The sequence below is a fragment of the Oncorhynchus nerka genome, linkage group LG11 (genome assembly GCF_034236695.1).
Source record: "Oncorhynchus nerka isolate Pitt River linkage group LG11, Oner_Uvic_2.0, whole genome shotgun sequence".
NCBI classification, from domain to species: Eukaryota; Metazoa; Chordata; class Actinopteri; order Salmoniformes; family Salmonidae; genus Oncorhynchus; species Oncorhynchus nerka.
In genome coordinates, this window is record NC_088406.1 from 56,896,994 (window position 1) to 56,908,321 (window position 11,328).

Below are 11,328 nucleotides of genomic sequence, written 5' to 3' on the forward strand. Positions count from 1 at the left end.
AGTCATTCATATGTTGATGATGTTGAGAATATTTGCTGGTCTGTGGTGTGTAATGAAGAGCAACCAGACGCTGCACTTGACACATTTATGAAACTACTTATTCCAGTTACTAATAAGCCCATTAAGAAAATTACTGTAAAAACTGTTAAATCTCCTTGTATTGATGAGGAATTGATCAATTGTATGGTTGAAAGGGTTGAGGCAAAAGGTATGGCAATTAAGTCTGGCAGCCCAACTGATTGGCAAACGTACTGAAAATTAAGAAATCATATGACTTAACTAAATAAAAATTAAAATAAAATGCACTATGAAACAAAGGTAAATGATATAAAGAATGATAGTAAAAAGATTTGGGGCACCTTAAATGACATTTAACTACTAAATTACATCATTTATTGAATCAGATGGCTCATTCATCACAAAGCACACTGATATTGCAAACTACTTTAATGACTTTTTCATTGGCAAGATAAGCAAACTTAGGGATGACATGCCAGCAACAAATGCTGACACTACACATCCAAGTATATCTGACCAAATTATGAAAGGCAAGAATTGTACTTTTGAATTCCGTCAGTGAGGAAAAGGTGAAAAAAATATTGTTGTCTACCAAACAATGACAAGCCACCAGGGTCTGACAATCTAGATGGAAAAATACTGACAATAATAGCAGATGATATTGCCACTCCTATTTGCCACATCCTCAATTTAAGCCTACGAGAGAGAATGTGCCCTCAGGCCTGGAGGGAAACTAAAGTCAAAAGTCCGCTACCCAAGAATTGTAAAGCCTCCTTTACTGGCTCAAATAGCTGACCAATCAGCCTGTTACCAACCCTTAGTAAACTTTTGGAAAAAAATGTTTGACCAGATACAATGCTATTTTACAGTAAACAAATTGATAACAGAATTTCAGCACGCTTATAGTGAAGGACACTCAACAAACACAACACTTACACAAATGGCTGTTGATTGGCTGAGAGAAATTGATGATACAATTATTGTTGGGGCTGTCTTGTTAGACTACAGTGCAGCCTTTGACATTATTGATCATAGTCTACTGCAGGAAAAACATATGTATTATGGCTTTACATCCCTGCTATAAAGTGGATACAGAGTTACTTGTCTAACAGAACACAAAGGGTGTTCTTTAATCGAAGCCTCTCAAATATAATCCAGTTAGAATCAGGAATTCCACAGGGTAGCTGTTTATGCCCCTTGTTTTTTAAAACATTTTTACTAATGACATGCCACTAACTTTGAGTAAAGACAGAGTTTCTATGTATGCGGATGACTCAACACCATACACGTCAGCTACTACAGCAACTGAAATGACTGCAACACTAAACAAAGAGCTGTAGTTACAGTAGTTTAAGAGTGGGTAACAAGGAATAAGTTAGCCCTAAATATTTCTAAAACTAAAAGCATTGTATTTGGAACAAAACACTCACTGAACCCTAAACCTCAACTAAATCTTGTAATAAATAATGTGGAAATTGAGCAAGTTGAGATGACTAAACTGCTTGGAGTAACCCTAGATTGTGAACTGTCATGGTCAAAACACAATGATGCAGTAGTAGCTCAGATTGGGAGAAGTCTGTCTATAATAAAGCTCTGCCTTCTTAACAACACTATCAACAAAGAATGTCCTATAGGTCCTAGTTTTGTCGCACCTTGACTACTGTTCAGTCGTGTGTTCAGGTGCCACAAAAAAGGACTTAGGAAAATTGCAATTGGCTCAGAACAGGGCAGCACGGCTGGCCCTTGGATGTACACAGAGAGCTAATATTAATAATATGCATGTCAATCTCTCCTGGCTGAAAGTGGAGGAGAGATTGACTTCATCACTACTTTTATTTATGAGAGGTATTGACATGTTGAATGCACCGAGCTGTCTGTCTAAACTACTGGCACACAGCTCGGACACCCATGCATACCCCACAAAACAAGAGGTCACAGAGTACTACATAGAGCCATGACTACATGGAACTCTATTCCACATCAAGTAATTGACACAAGCAGTAAAATTCGATTTTTTAAAAAAGATAAAAAACAGACAAACACCTTATGGAACAGTGGGAACTGTGAATCAACACAAACATTGGCGCACACACACACACACACACACACACACACACACACACACACACACACACACACACATAAATAAACATTATACATACACATGGATTTAGTACTGTATATATGTGGTAGTGGTGGAGTAGGGTCCTGTGTGTTGTGAAATGTGTGAATGTATTGTAATGTTTTTAAAATTGTATAAACTGCCTTATTATTGCTGGACCACAGGAAGAGTAGCTGCTGGATCCTGCTGGATCCTGGATTTCCTGACGGGCCTCCTGCAGTTGGTCAGGGAAGACAACAACACTTCCGCCACGGTAACCCTCAACACGGGAGCCCCTCAGGGGTTCGTGCTTAGTCCCCCCCCCCCATGTACTCCCTGTTCACCCACGACTGCGTGGCCGCGCTCGACTCCAACACCATCTTTATGTTTGCTGAAGACACCATGGTGGTAGGCTTGATCACCAACGACGATGAGACAGCCTATAGGGAGGTGGTCAGAGACCTGGCAGTGTGGTGCCAGGACAACAACCTCTCCCTCAACATCTGCAAGACAAAGGATCTGATCGGAAGCGGAGGGCCCATTCACATCGACGGGGCTGTAGGGACAAGATCACTAAGGATCGATCAAACTCCAGACACCAACACAGTCGTGAAGAGGGCACAACAATTCCTCTGGGATTTCTGTTTGGGTTTCTTATTTGGGATTTCATGCACCAAGATAATATTTAAATCACACAAAAAAGGAGTAAGTTGTATCAATTTAAATTTGGACATTAATGAAATGCCTGGATGACAACCAAAACTTGTTGAATTTCATTGAATATTTAGCTCCTAGATTCGAATGCTTTATTTCATCAATATTGGATAGATTTTAAAAAGTCCACAGTACAGGGACATCAAACATTCAGCCTGCTCCATAGTCCCTATGGACGCTTTAGTTTAGAGCGCCTGGTTAATTGTGCTTTTTTTTAAAAACTCTATGGTTAAAGTAGGAAGAAATATGTAATTGTTGTAAAAATGTGTGATTGTACAAAGATGTCATCAATGCGAACGGTGTCTACTTTGAAGAATCTAAAATAGAAAATATATTTTGATTTGTTTAATAGTTTTTTGGTTACTACATGATTCCATATGTGTCATTTCATTGTTTTTGAATTGTTTTTGGGGTGGCAGCGTAGCCTAGTGGTTAGAGCATTGGACTATTAACCAAAAGGTTGCAAGATCAAATCCCTGAGCTAACAAGGTACAAATCTGTTGTTCTGTCCCTGAACAAGGCTGTTCCTAGGCTGTCATTGAAAATAATAATTTGTTCTTAACTGACTTGCCTGGTAAAATAAAAAATGTCTTCACTATCATTCTACAATGTAGAAAACAATTACAAATAAAGAAAGAAAAGTTCGGACACCTACTCATTCAAGCATTTTACTTTATTTGTACTATTTTCTACAGCTTCACCTGGAATGCTTTTATAACAGTCTTGAAGGAGTTCCCACATATGCTGAGCACTTGTTGGCTGCTTTTCCTTCACTCTGCGGTCCAACTCATCCCAAACCATCTCAATTAGGTTGAGGCTGGGTGATTTTGGAGGCCAGATCATCTGACACAGCATTCCATCACTCTCCTTCTTGGTCAAATAGCCCCCACACAGCCTGCAGGTGTGTTGATTCATTGTCCTGTTGAAAAACAAATTATAGTCCCACTAGCGCAAACCAGATGGGATGGTGTATCGCTGCAGAATGCTGTGGGAGCCTTGCTAGTTAAGTGTGCCTTGAATTCTAAATAAATCACTGACAGTGTCACCAGCAAAGCACCCCCACACCATCACACCTCCTTGTCCATGTTTCACGGTGGGAACCACACATGCAGAGATCATCCATTCATCTACTCTGTGTCTCACAAAGACACGGCAGTTGGAACAAAACATGTCAAATTTGGACAACCGTGAAACTTTGGGCTATGTGCCCTAAACAACTACAAAGTCAACTTCCCACAAAACAGGTGGGGGAAAAGGGTACCTAAGTATGGTTCTCAATCAAAGACAACGATAGACAGCTGTCCCTGATTGAGAACCATACCAGGCCAAGACATAGTAATACAAAACAGAAAAAAAGGACATAGAATGCCCACCCTAGTCACACCCTGGCCTAACCAAAATAGAGAAAAAAAAGCCTCTCTATGGCCAGGGCGTGACAGCAAGAAAATGCACTCACCTACTGTATCTGGCATGGGACATTATTAGCTCTCATGCATACAGACCTCTCTAGTGTCATCAGAAACAAAAAAAACACAGTATTATTATTATACATTTTAGTTTAAGGGCTTTTCAAGGCACCCAAAGTCACTTGACTCCAAGTGCTCAGCCAACTTTATTACTTCAGTCAAATCACATCAAACTGCAATCAGTTCACACAGTTTCATAGTGCTTGGATCAGTATCCTCTCCAAACAGAGTCAGAGAAAGAGAAGGAGAGGAAGAGAGAAGGAGAGACAAATAGACTACCATTGCTGTCCCCTTTTCCTATGATGACATTATTGCTTGCAGTCTGGTGTCTCTTAATTTAATCTAGTCAAAGTTTAATAATAGCATCTGGATCAGAGGAACGTAATACATACACACAGTCCTAACCTTCAAAACAGAGAGATGTACTTGGTTTAGCCCAGACCCCCCACATACTCCCCAAGCCCGGGGTTGTCAACCCTGCTTCTGAAGAGCTATAGGGTGGGCAAGCTTTGTAAATTACATATCAGCATTAATACACCTGAAACAGCTTATCCAAGTCTTGAAGAGAGGTTGATATTTGTGTTAATGCTGGGATGGAGCAAAAGTCTGCCCAATGCAATTCACCTCCCATTCACTGACCTAAAACGACATATTATACGCTATGCAGTACGTATTATGAATAAATACCAGTGACATCACAGGGTCAGAGGTGATTAACTGGTTTGGAATGCTGCTACAGACTGAACTCTGACCTACAGGGTCACGATCTCATATCCTATTGAACGTTTAGAGAACTAAGGGAATGAGAGGAGGAGGAGAAGAAGAGAGGAGTAGACTTTCACCCAGGGGATGGGTGTCTCAGGGGGTTGGAGGGGTTGTGCAGCTGATGGTCCAGGTGTGTGTTTGTGTGCTTGTGTGTGTGTGTGTGTGTGTATGTGTGTGTGTGTGTGTGTGTGTGTGTGTGTGTGTGTGTCTAGGTGACAGACTTTAGTTTGACCAGGGGTGTGGCCCAGGGGTGGTCCCTGAGCCACATCCTCGATCACCTTCCTGATCTCTATATCTATCTCCTGTAGGGAGGGTCGGAAGAATGTAAGAAAGAAGGGAAGGAAGAAGAAAGACAAAAGAAAACATTTATTGGAGAACTTGGACCACCTTTGTGTGTGTATGTTTGTGTGTGTTGGTGAAGACGTGTGTACCTTGATCTCCTCCACAGAAGTAATGTTGGACAACACGCATACCTTTACCATAGTGATGGGGTCACTCTTACTCCGCATTTCCTTGATCTCCTCATGGGTACGGTATCTACAGGAAGTTACATCACACACAGGAAGAGGGGTTAGAACTGATTAACAGGATTCATCTCTAGCCCTTGGTCAATGAGAGAGATAGAGAGACAGAGCCCTTGAAAGAAAGTGGTACTAGAGTATTCGGATGCATCCCAAAGCAACACTGCACTACACTGAGGGGTGTCTAGACAGGGTATAATAGGGAGTGAGGGATAGGGGCAACACAAGGAGGTGGGTAAGGTGAGAGAGAGAGAGAGAGAGAGAGAGAGAGAGAGAGAGAGAGAGAGAGAGAGAGAGAGAGAGACTGCCCGGACTGCGCAAAAATGCAAATGCTTTCCGTTTGAGTTATATTAGGTTTTATTTTCATCGTTTTTGTTTCTTAAAACTGTAATTTTAATCCATAGAGACGTGAAGGAGAAGCTCGTCGGATGTTGATCTCTTCTCGGCTGGGTCCTCATTGGGACCAAAGTTCCTTGTTGTTAAGAGACTCTTTCTGCTCTTGGGTGGGAAGTGAGTGAGGGGGTAGAGAGGGACCAGGGGTCAGGTGACAGTCACAGTGTCAGGTGTCAGAGATCACTTCTCACCTTACCTTGGCGTCGCTCATGCTGTGTCCGTGGTAATGTTAGACCTCCAGCTCCGTGACAAAAGGACCCTGTCAGAGAGTTTTCCAAAAGAAGAGACTCAACAAGGTAGCCAATGCCGCCATGACACTGCTGAATAGCCTGATCAGGGATTTCTTTTGGAGGAGCAGTTTCTCAGCATCTTCCCAAAGCTATGCTCTCTGGCCCCGCAGCACCCCAGGAGTACCAGGAGTGGTTAAACACTCTTCAAGCTCTTAAACCAGTTATAACTTTACCATCTCTGCACCAATCAGAACTCCTCTTCTCCAGCTCTACAACCAATCATAGCTCACCTTCCAGGCTTGGCAGGGATCTGCAGCGAACTTCATGGCCTCCCTCACACACAGAATGTCCATTGTGTGTGCTAGCAAAAGACCTCTCTACAGACGTCCCCATGCTGAACTGGTTGTTCTCAGATGAAGATACACAGCAGATTCTACAGAGCCGCCATGTTGAAAGACTCAAAAGATCTGGCCGTGATTGGACAAGAGGAAGAGAGTTGATGATGATGATTAGATAAATAGATAAAACAATAGATAGAACATTAGATAGATAGGACATGTCTCACCTGGTTGGCTGTTCTGTCTCCATACAGCATTACACACACCAGGTTGTAGTCCTGGTACAGACTAGGGCCACACCTGCCCCCAATGGAACCTGTAGACACACACACACTGAGAATGTATCTTCCCTAAATCCTAAACGTAAAGCTAGAGTCCTTAATTGAAACACTAACTTGCCTCTGTTAGAAGCTGAGTGATGGGCTGAGTGATGGGCCTGGAGAAATGTAACAATGCTCAAGTTCATAGACAGAGCTATGGATGCAAGGACCGACCATTCATAGTTTTACCATGTTTTGAAGCTATACAGTGTTTTTTTACAATTACATTGTTTACAAACAATGGATTAAACAAGCTTATATTTTGGGTTCTGATGAGGTAAGACAGTTGATAAATGAATAAAGCATTTATAAGTTACACTCTTCAAGAATCATTATCTATACACTGATTTCACAAAAAATTAGGAACACCTTCCTAATATAGGACAGCCTTAATTCGTTGGGACATAGAGTCTACAATGTGTCAATAGCATTCCACAGAGATGCTGGCCCATGTAGACTCCAATGTTTCCCATGGTTGTTTTAAGTTGGCTGGATGTCCTTTGGGTTGTGGACCATTCTTGATACACATGGGAAACTGTTGAGCATGAGAAACCCAGCAATGTTGCATTTCAGGCACTTAAATATTTTGTTTGGCCCATTCACCCTCTGAATGGCACACACACACAATCCATGTCTCAATTGTATCATTATATTTTGTAAAGTATCACATACCTCCATATCTCACCACTATTTTATTGTGACTGTAAATGAGTCACAATAGTTTAATCATTTGCTGACAATCTCTTCACACAAAAGTTGAAGCTGTACAGTCCTGTGTTTTGGCACTGTGCACATCTTCAGGATCTGTACTTTAGTACCATAACATCCTGCAGAGTGAGGGATGTATACATTGTCACAATATGCACATATCAAAGCACTGTCAGAATTATGCATACAACAAATGCCTCAGTATTCCATCAATTTAACTTGCAGCGAATACAAAATACTGTCGGCACAAAACAGTTGAAACCAGTTTAAAATCTACATTTGATTTGTACTCTTCAGCAACGTTAATGTTAGTATCAATTAGCTATCTATCTATCTTCTAACATAACAGCTTCCCAGTTCCAAATCAAATCAAATCAAATTTTATTGGTCACATACACATGGTTAGCAGATGTTATTGCCAGCGTAGCGAAATGCTTGTGCTTCTAGTTCCCGACAGTGCAGCAAAATCTAACAAGTAATATCACAATTCCACAACAACTACCTAATACACTCAAATCTAAGTAAAGGGATGGAATATTAATATGTACATATAAATATATGGATGAGCAATGACCGAGCTGCATAGGCAAGATGCAATAGATGGTATAAAATGCAGTATATACATATGAGATGAGTAATGCAAGATATGTAAGCATGATTCAAGTGGCATTACTAAAGTGACATTTACTAAAGTGGCCAATGATTTCAAGTCTGCATGTAGCCAGCAGCCTCACTGTGTTAGCGATGGCTGTTTAACAGTCTGATGGCCTTGAGATGGAAGCTATTTTTCAGTGTCTCGGACCCAGCTTTGATGCACCTGTACTGACCTCACCTCCTGGATGGTAGCGGGTTGAACAGGCAATGGCTCGGGTGGTTGTTGTCCTTGATGATCTTTTTGGCCTTGCTGTGACATCGGGTGCTGTAGGTGTCCTGGAGGGCAGGTAGTTTGCCCCTGGTGATGCGTTGTGCAGACCGTTATCTGTAGCTATCCGATTATGTCAGCTTCAAATAAATAAATAATTGTATCGGTAAAGTGTCTAATTGAACACGCTGAGGATTAACAAAGTATAGAGGTTGCTTATATGGAAGGATTTACCGACATTGTCAAAATCGAATAACTACAGCTTTCTTCGTCGATAAAAGGATGCACTTAAAAGAAACTGACACGGTAGTATACCCAAGTTCATAGAGGTTTGTCTGTTAGAAGAACACGAATGGTACATGTCACCGCGGTTATTCTACCAGTTCCTTTCATTTCAATACAATATCGATGTGAGTGAGTGATCTATTGAGTACAGCAGAACAAGCTAATCAACTCCAGTCTTGAGTGAATGCTTAAATATAGATATAGATAATAAATATTGGTGCGTGTGCAGTTCACAGGGTAGGATACTAACTATGATGTGTGTATAGGTAGTAACTTTTATGAATTGGTCTTCAAAATATCAATACTTATTTCAGCATATTGATTATGAATTTGGACATCTGCAAACAGTGTTTTGACACTCAACTATCAATAAAAAAGCCATGACAACAGGAAGCAGGAACAGTATCATTTTCAATGAGTTTTAGAAATATAAATGGCACTTTTAACCGAATCAAGATTCATCAAGATTCTACCTAAAAACGTGCTATAATTTATTGATTTTGATTATATTAGTGTAATCATAAAAATATGTTTGTCCTGGCTAATAAAAAAAATATGGCCCGCTACAGACGTCTATATTGGTCCATTAATACAAGACTCGTAAAGGGCAAGTGCACTACTTTGGTATCATAAAAAAAAAAAACGTTTCTTTATTTTTATATTTCAGGGGATGCTGCCAGTATCCTCAGCACCCCTACTTCCCCATCTATGCCCCCCGGGGTTCAATTCCCCCCCTCCTGTAATTCTCACAGAAACCACTTTGTCACAATTTTGTTTAAACACTTTCCCTGGATGCCATTAGTCTTGTACAACAAAAAATGTAATTGGTCTCATCTCAACTGTTTTAAGTCACTCCAACAAAACGATTTTGAGTTACATTGAGCTAATAATTTGTCATATACATAAAGTTATATACAGTATATCATCTAATGCAGTTATATATATAAACGTTTTCATATATAACATTAAGGGAGCCTAAAGATAAATAATCCACTTGGTTAGAGAGAAAAATGTTAACCAGTTTTTAATAAAGTGATCAACTTTAAAGTGAGTATGTTGGGGCTAAACATTTCCCTTGGGGGGGGGGGGGCGTTTTCCCCCAAATTACCCTATTAGTTTTAAAAATGTATGTAGTTTATATATTTTACAGTCATGGGGTTAACGGAGAGATTCAGACATCTGCCCCCAGAGCAACATTGAGACATTACGTGAATTACGTGCTAAAATAAAACAATGAAAGGATGTTGTTAAAGATTTGTATACATTTGAATTTCTAGGGAACTACAGGGTGTGTCATCTGGCATCTGGACATATGTATGAATGAGGCGGCTAGTCACCGAAGCTTTTGGATTATCAGTCACGTACGTCATTGCAGGGATTTGCTGTATTGTATGCCTTTCCCTCAGGATTCTGCTACTTCGACCAGTCCGCGACAGCAGCAATAATTATACCATAGCTGCAGGTAAACTATATATTTATATAATCAATCTGAAAATGTTTGATAAAAGGAGATTAGTTAAACAGATAATAATAGATGCGTTTCATATCCTAAAGGATCATTTTCCAACTCTATCGAAGGATGTTTGTTTTTTCATTCAAATGTTGAAATAATAGTGTTTTGTCCGAGGTAAGCAATCACATAGGCTATGAATAGCCATCATTTCAAATCTATTCCATAGGCTCCAGCATTTAGTTATGCTACAGCTGTACCTCTCTCATTTTACAGCAGCATTTATTCATTATATTTATTCAGTCTACTAGCCTACTTAAACTCAAGTCCAGTCATAGGCGTTAACTGAATGAAGGCTACCGAACAAACATATAGCCTATAGGCACATTTTTAAGTAAACTATAGTTTACTGGTATTTTCTTAAACCGAAATTGTATTTGAGTGAAAAGTGGATTTCGTCATGTATTAATCTGTATGGACTATTATGGTCATCGTTGTGTAGCCTCCCTGATGCTTGCATTACTAATATCATATTTTTGCTGGTTACATTTTCAGGTGACTCCTACATTGAAAATACATTACATTTCCCTCAAGTGGAATGGTTGCAGTACTGTGCTATTAACTTTAAAGAAGTATAAAGTAATATTCCCCGGTTTATTGTATTTGAGGAATAAAGAGAAGAAGCCTACTAAATGAGTGCCAGAACATCGGAGAATTTGGACCTTTCCTTACCACACTGCACCTTCAACGGGACTACTCAGACAAATGGGACATGTATCAACCAAGTTGATCAGTTGTTTCTGGCATTCTCGTCCACTGTCGTGCTCATCGTCCTCATGGCGGTTATCATTGGGATCATAATTGTTTCTCTCGTGACTTTTCATTTACACAAAAGGAAGATGAAAAAGGACAAGATTCGAAAGGCGCAGGAGGAGTATGAGCGGGATAACTGCAGCCCTAAAACCATCAAAGGGGAGCAAGCAACCCGACATTGCATCATGGTTAGACCCGGTCTCCGAGCGCCCCTCGCTGCAGTCCAGAAAAATGAACAGAACACGGCGTTTAATGAAGATTCTAGTGTCACATCTAACCCAGAAAACAGCTCAAAAGCTGACACAAGCCAAATTAACAGCACCCATTGGTGTCTCGGTGATAAT

At 40.4% G+C, this 11,328-nt stretch overlaps 1 pseudogene; it reads right to left on the reverse strand.

Annotated features, from left to right (window-relative positions):
• Positions 1–5,051: 5,051 nt before the first annotated feature.
• LOC115137520 (pyruvate dehydrogenase E1 component subunit alpha, somatic form, mitochondrial-like) lies at positions 5,052–7,544 on the reverse strand (annotated as a pseudogene).
• Between the last annotated feature and the right edge of the window lie 3,784 nt (positions 7,545–11,328).